General features: G+C 45.3%; 1 protein-coding gene across 1 annotated transcript in view; it reads left to right on the top strand.

Moving 5' to 3' along the window:
* The window catches only part of arid1b (AT-rich interactive domain 1B), a gene marked incomplete at its 5' end in the record, with an annotated part of 339,999 nt that overhangs the window by 264,974 nt on the left and 67,525 nt on the right, over window positions 1-7,500 (top strand). The window lies entirely within an intron of this gene.

The raw sequence follows: 7,500 nt of genomic DNA on the forward strand, positions 1-7,500 counted from the left end.
TTTCTATTTAACGTCGCCCTTGAACCACTGGCAATAGCTCTCAGGGGAAACGCGGCCCTGTCCGGTATTGGCAGTGACGGGCAGACTGACAAATTGTCGCTGTATGCCGACGACCTTATACTCTTCTTGTCAGACCCAGGTACCTCTATCCCTATAGCTATGACAACCATTACTAAATTTGGAGCGATCTCAGGTTATAAAATAAATTTTACCAAGACTCTATTATTTCCAATCAATACGCTAGCACAACAAACGTCGTTTGAGAACTTCTCTTTTAAAGTGACCCAAGATTCATTCACCTACTTAGGTGTCTCTGTGACCCGGGAATATAAAAGTTTATATAAAAATAATTTTAAGCCAGCATTAGACAAAGCCAAAGAGAACCTTACACGTTGGTCCACACTGCCTATATCGCTTGCAGGATGAATTAACTCAGTGAAAATGACCATTATGCCTAGATTTTTGTTTCTGTTTCAGACTGTACCGGTTTTAATCCCAAAATCATTTTTTAAGGAATTGGATGCAACCATATCTACTTTCATATGGAGTAAGACTGTACCTAGGATTAGGAAAGCATATTTGGAAAGGCTGAAAGAAGAGGGCGGCTTGGTATTGCCAAATTTCCTACATTATTACTGGGCGGCGAATATCCAAAAGTTATCCTACTGGGTTTCTAGTCCTCATGAAGAGAAGGAGCCAGCGTGGGTTCAGCTAGAACGAAAGAGTGCCTCTCCCGTGTCCCTTCCAGCATTACTGTGTGCTCCCCTGCCCCTTAGTAAGCATAGACACACAAATAACCCGATTGTGACTGGCTCACTGAAGATTTGGTCACAGTTTAGGATTCATTTTAAACAGAAACAGGCCCTGCCCTCTATACCTATCACAGCCAACCCTCTCTTTCCTGCCTCCCTTTGGGATACAACTTATAAGACTTGGTCGAGGAAAGGGTTGACTTGTGTTAAAGATTTATTTAAAGATGGCATCTTTGTTTCCTTCCAGATGTTAAAGAGGGATTATGACATTCCAGAAACATTTTTTTTTAAATATCTACAGGTCCGTAGCTTTGTCAAAAAACACTTTCCCTGCTTCCCATCTTCTCCACCTGATAGCTGGATAGAAGAGTGTATATGTTTCGATCCACTAGGCAGAGGCCTTATATCCAGATTATATAGTATGATTCAAATGGTAGCTTCGCCCACCCTCGATCATCTGAAAGAGTTATGGGAGCAAGATTTCACAAATGAGATCTCAGACTTTACCTGGCAGTCAGCGATAGGGATGATTCACTCAACATCCATTTGCATCCGACATGGATTATTGCAATTCAAAGTGTTACACAGACTTCATTTATCGAAAAGTAGGCTTGCCAGGATGTACCCCGGCTTTGACCCGACATGTTCTAGGTGTAAACGGGCCCCAGCGACTCTATATCACATGTTCTGGTCGTGCTCGTCTCTGGTTCCTTTTTGGTCCTCCATCTTTGAAACATTTTCTTACATCTGCGGTAGGGTTGTGCAATGTCAGGAATTTATCCATCGTGATTATTTTACAGTGAAACATCGTTTTGCACGATGCCATCGTCATTGGGGTGGGGGTTGGGGGAATAATTAATTATTTATTAAGTCCCTGCGTTGCTGTAATGCGTTCACGTTAACAGGACAGCTGAGCCTGAGCTCTACATGATACCAGCAGGCTTGAATACTGCTCTGTGCTACAGCACAGAGCCACGCGACTGAAGTGGGCATCGGCTGTCACTATAGCAATTTGAACGGCGCAAAACTTACGTTAACGTTACTCACCAACAACGTGTGTGTGTTGAATTTAACTAGCTGGCAGAAAACCGACTGAATTACTGGCTGATATAACGTTAGATTCGCGTGGGCTTTTGAACCTAATAAGAGAGGGTTGAGGAGACTGGAGAGAGTTGAGAGAGAAAGGTGGTTTATCTTGAGAGCCGTTCATCCGATTGACTTCAAACTTGGGGAGTGTGCTCCTGGGAACTCGAAGCAGTGCGGCGCTGAATTTATTGCAATTTGACATAGTGCCACCTGCTGGCAACACAAAAAGCAGTTTATCTCGAGAAACATTTGTCCGATTGTGACTTCAAACTTGGGGAGTGCGCTGCTCAGACCCCGATGGAGTGCGGTGCCGCATTTCATGCAATTTGGACTTATTCCAGGACTGTCTTTATGTCTGTCCTTCGCGTATCTCGAGAACCGTTTGTCGGATCGACTTCAAACTTGGCTTAGCCTTAGGGAGACCTGACAGAGTGCAGTGTGTGTGCGGGGGGGAAGCGCCCACGGGGTGGTGCATGGGGGAACGGGCACTGCACTAGTGGTCAATGATGTCACCAGAACCTCACAGGAGACTCCGCTGAAGACGTGTTGGAAAGAGAAGACGCGTTCGTATTTTCCCATACGATGACGCAAATCCACTAAATCCAGTAAACTAAACTTAAAGCTATAGCATTTGTTAGCCTAGTAAGCTACATGAGGGCAAGTGCTGACTGCATAATACAGCATGGAAGTTTATTTGGAGTCCTGGACTGCAGCGATCACACTGCCGGCAGCAGAAACCGTAAGTACGTTATGTCTCCCCAAAGCGAGACTCGCACCTTTATAGCGTTGTGAAATGTCGGGTGCACGGCGGGCGCGGATCTATAAATAATAGTTCATCATTTGTGTGGATTTATGGCGGGCGGATGTTTCATGCATACACGCGGATTAGGGTGGCATAAAAGCTCATCTGTGCATCTCTAATGTACGGTATGTAAGTATCTATCCTGATGTACTTGAATATATCTACAAAAAAATTAAGCAATGAACTGGTTGAGGAAAGGAGGAGCTTTTCTACAAGGCAACAGATGCAAAAATGAAATATTTTAGACCAGTTACAGATGTCCTTCTTTTGTCTGTGAGAATCTGACGAAATTAGTTTCCGCTGCAAGCACACTTACTGTACAGCCTTGACATCGCTCTGTGAACTTGAACACACACACACACACACACACACACACACACACACACACACACACACACACACACACACACACACACAGAGAGAGTTAAGGAGAGGTTGTTATGGGGCGATGTAGAGGTAAAAGCACTCGCCTAGTGCCTACCATCAAGGAGACCCGGGTTCAATTCCCGGCAGCGGCACTTCCGGCTTGGTCAGACGTTCCTACAGACACAATTGGCCGTGTCTGCGGGTGGGAAGCCGGTGGGGTTTGATGTCTTTAATGGAAAGACATCATTAGTAAAAATGTTAAGTCGTTAACAGACTGTCAGTCAGCTTGTCCTACAGACTGTCAGTCAGCCTGTCCTACAGACTGTCAGTCAGCTTGTCCTACAGACTGTCAGTCAGCTTGTCCTACAGACTGTCAGTCAGCCTGTCCTACAGACTGTCAGTCAGTCTGTCCTACAGACTGTCAGTCAGCTTGTCCTACAGACTGTCAGTCAGCCTGTCCTACAGACTGTCAGTCAGCCTGTCCTACAGACTGTCAGTCAGCTTGTCCTACAGACTGTCAGTCAGCTTGTCCTACAGACTGTCAGTCAGCCTTTCCTACAGACTGTCAGTCAGTCTGTCCTACAGACTGTCAGTCAGCCTGTCCTACAGACTGTCAGTCAGTCTGTCCTACAGACTGTCAGTCAGCCTGTCCTACAGACTGTCAGTCAGCTTGTCCTACAGACTGTCAGTCAGCCTGTCCTACAGACTGTCAGTCAGCTTGTCCTACAGACTGTCAGTCAGCTTGTCCTACAGACTGTCAGTCAGCTTGTCCTACAGACTGTCACAGATTGTCAGTCAGCCTGTCCTACAGACTGTCAGTCAGCCTGTCCCACAGAATGTCAGTCAGCCTGTCCTACAGACTGTCAGTCAGCTTGTCCTACAGACTCAGTCAGCCTGTCCTACAGACTGTCAGTCAGCTTGTCCTACTGACTGTCAGTCAGCTTGTCCTACAGACTGTCAGTCAGCTTGTCCTACAGACTGTCAGTCAGCCTGTCCCACAGACTGTCAGTCAGCTTGTCCTACAGACTGTCAGTCAGCCTGTCCCACAGACTGTCAGTCAGCTTGTCCTACAGACTGTCAGTCAGCTTGTCCTACAGACTGTCAGTCAGCCTGTCCTAGACTGTCAGCCAGCTTGTCCTACAGACTGTCAGTCAGCCTGTCCTACAGAATGTCAGTCAGCCTGTCCTACAGACTCAGTCAGCCTGTCCTACAGACTGTCAGTCAGCTTGTCCTACAGACTCAGTCAGCTTGTCCTACAGACTTTCTGTCAGCTTGTCCTACAGACTGTCACAGACTGTCAGTCAGCTTGTCCTACAGACTGTCAGTCAGCTTGTCCTACAGACTGTCAGTCAGCTTGTCCTACAGACTGTCAGTCAGCTTGTCCTACAGACTGTCAGTCAGCTTGTCTGACACAGTTGTTGTAACTCAAGCTGCTGCTGTAACGGCTCGCAGCATAAAAGCCAAACCCACAAGCCATGCATGCTACTGGCCAAATGGGAAACGGTTTCCAGCAATTAGAGCCACTTCTGCAGGAGTAAAAAACACAGAAAGACATTGAAGTGTTCATGTGAAATAAAAACAACAACAAACAACATGGAAGACTGGGCTGTAACCTTAATGCTCTACTGCTCCCTCTCTACCACCCACCAAAGAGCAGTTGACCTCAGAGAGAGAAAGAGAGACAGAGAGAAAGAGGATGGAGAGTGATGGAAGGAGAGTGAGAGAGATTCTGAGTTTGATTTGAGTCTGATTTGCAGCATTCTGATTCTGACATTAAACTCAGAATTTTACTTTATTTTCAGAATTCTGACATTAAACTCAGAATTCTAACTTTATTCTCAGAATCCTGACTTGAACTTAAACTAATCCTCATATTTTTTATTTTTCTTTCTTTCTTTCTTTCTTTCTTTCTTTCTTTCTTTCTTTCTTTCTTCCGTTTCTTCCATTTCAGACTGAAAACATAGTTTGTCTAACGGCCGGGACACACATCTTGCGTCTGCTGTGCGTCTGCGTGGCGTCTGCGTGGCATTCCCTTTTGATTTTCATTTCGGCGCCCATGTTAACAGGTTACAGCAGCCACACCACCGGCATCAGACGCGCGTCTCAGGCGCGTGTCTTGCGAGGCGTGAGACGCGCATCATCTAGAGCATACATGGGCAACATACGGCCCGCGGGCTGTATGCGGCCCGCGGGCGCCCCCTGTGTGGCCCGCGATGGAATTGCAAAAAAAAAAAAAAAAAAAAATCCAGTGCACCTGAACGCGACATGCAAGATACCCGCTGAATAAGTGTCCAAATGTTCATGTCATTCTGGCCAATACTCTTCTGTTATAGCATTTCAGTCTGGAATATGGAATATCTTTCAATAATATTTATGACTAAAAGGCTAAAAGTAATCTCATGTGTAAGAAATGACTATTCTACATTGAAGTAGAAATTTAAATAATGAACTTGTTGGTTTTGGATTTATTTAGCTTCAAGAGTGCATTTTTGTTCTTGTGTGACCCTCAACACAGGCTTTGAGAATCCCAGGCCACTTACTGATACTTAAATGCTTAAATTAACCCACTCATATTCTGGTTTATTTCAAGAAAAACATTTCGGCTAGTGGAAATTCGAATTGGCTGGTAACTTTAAAATCTATAGCAGCCATATTGGCAGGTGGTGAAAAAAGTTAATTTCAAGCCCTGCAGGGAGAGCAGGTGGTGACATAGGAGTGAGTGAGAAAAGGATCAAATATTGGTGGTTAAGACTGAATAATGATATCACAACTGTTCATTTAAAATGAGTTATTCCTCTAAACCTGGCTTCAAATGCCCAAAATCTTTCGCGCTGGCGCCGTTCAGCCCTCAGCAAAAACTGGTAGCGAGGACATTTTTTTGTGGCCCTCTCTATCATCAAAGTTGCCCATCCATGGGTTATGGCATGACAATATTTGTTCGGCCCCCGGCAACAATCTGGGTTTCTCATGTGGCCCCTCATGAAAAATAGTTGCCCACCCCTGATCTAGAGAATAGAAGCGACGCCTATTTTTTCTGCTTACCGCGCGCGTGTCTCTATACAAATAGACACAAATAGACATTAAAATTATATTTTACAGGGGCAGCCACAGCCAATCAAGGCTCGTTTTGATTTGAGACGGGACATGAGCGGAGCTCACAGCTGCAGTTCTCCTGCCCTCTGAAAACCACATAGGCTACAACGTGGCTTCGTTCCTCCCCTCCCCACCACACACACACAGACACACACACACACACACACACACACACACACACAAATCAATACTGCCTCGATTACGAAGTGAGCCCAAGCGATCTTCAGTTAAAATCATCATTGTATTGTTTATAGCAAATTTAATAAAAGGTCAACTCTATAGGAAGATAGTTGGCAGACAGACAGCAGCGCGCAGCAGCCACGCTGCCTGTGTGGATGCCGCGGGCGTGCCAGCCGCAGCCAGCACGCCACGCACAAGCACTAGGTAGGTACATGCAAGATGTGTGTCCCGGCCGTAAGATGACAGGTTGAGAGGCGGGTCATAGTATCATGTCGATGATTTTATTTGACAATTCTGGGGACTGGATTGGGCTTTGGCCAATCCTGGCGTGTTCCGCCTCCAAATCGAGTGGGATTCAGTGTGTTGTGGCGCTCCCCTCGGGAAGAGCCTTTTGACGGGAGGAGTGGAGCTCAGCGAGCCACAGGCAGCCAGCTGCCTTCGTGTTGCCGAGCGGAGAGTGCAGCACGTCGCCCTGGAATCTCCGAAGTGCGACCCCTGACAACCAAGCTCTCGGATGCGCGCGCCATTATCGCTGCTACGATATACGATATCCCTGGAATGCGCGTTTTAACGAGCCAGTTACATTTCTTTGCATTCTTAGAGATTATAGTTTTTGTTTTTTGTTCATGTTTTTTGTTCATTTCATGTTTTTTGTTCATTTTTTTCATGTTTTTTGTTCATGTTTTTTGTTCATAACAATTGGCCAAGTTAGTAGTTAGTTTATGGGATAGGAATTCTGCCAGATGACAGGCACTAGGTGCCATTTTCTACTTAATTTGGAAGAGAAAATTATCCAGAAATGAAGATTTGATTGACAGCTGCATGTCGTGATAGGATTGGTTGAAATGGGGTAGAAATTTGATAGTACAAGGTGACGTCAGCAAACTGTACATTAGTGTTATCAATGAAATCTTGAAAAATGAACTTTTGATGTGAAAAAGTGTCAAAAACTAAAGAAATTAGATTGTTGTGATTTTGTTTGCATACATTATTAAATAGGTGCACTGCATACCCAGGTATTTGAACTAAAAGAAAAGAAAAATCATTTTTGGGTTCAGCTCGACTTTAACCTTAACCTTAACCTGAACGTACCGGTAACCCTAACCACTCACCCCAAAATCAGCTTTTTACCAACTGGTGACACGGCTTTTGTCCCCATTGCACCCACTGTCCCCAATCCCCAAATTCTACTTAAGTAATAACACGCACACAAGCGCGCAC

The sequence above is a fragment of the Poromitra crassiceps genome, assembly GCF_964638095.1.
Source record: "Poromitra crassiceps genome assembly, chromosome: 3".
NCBI lineage: Eukaryota > Metazoa > Chordata > Actinopteri > Beryciformes > Melamphaidae > Poromitra > Poromitra crassiceps.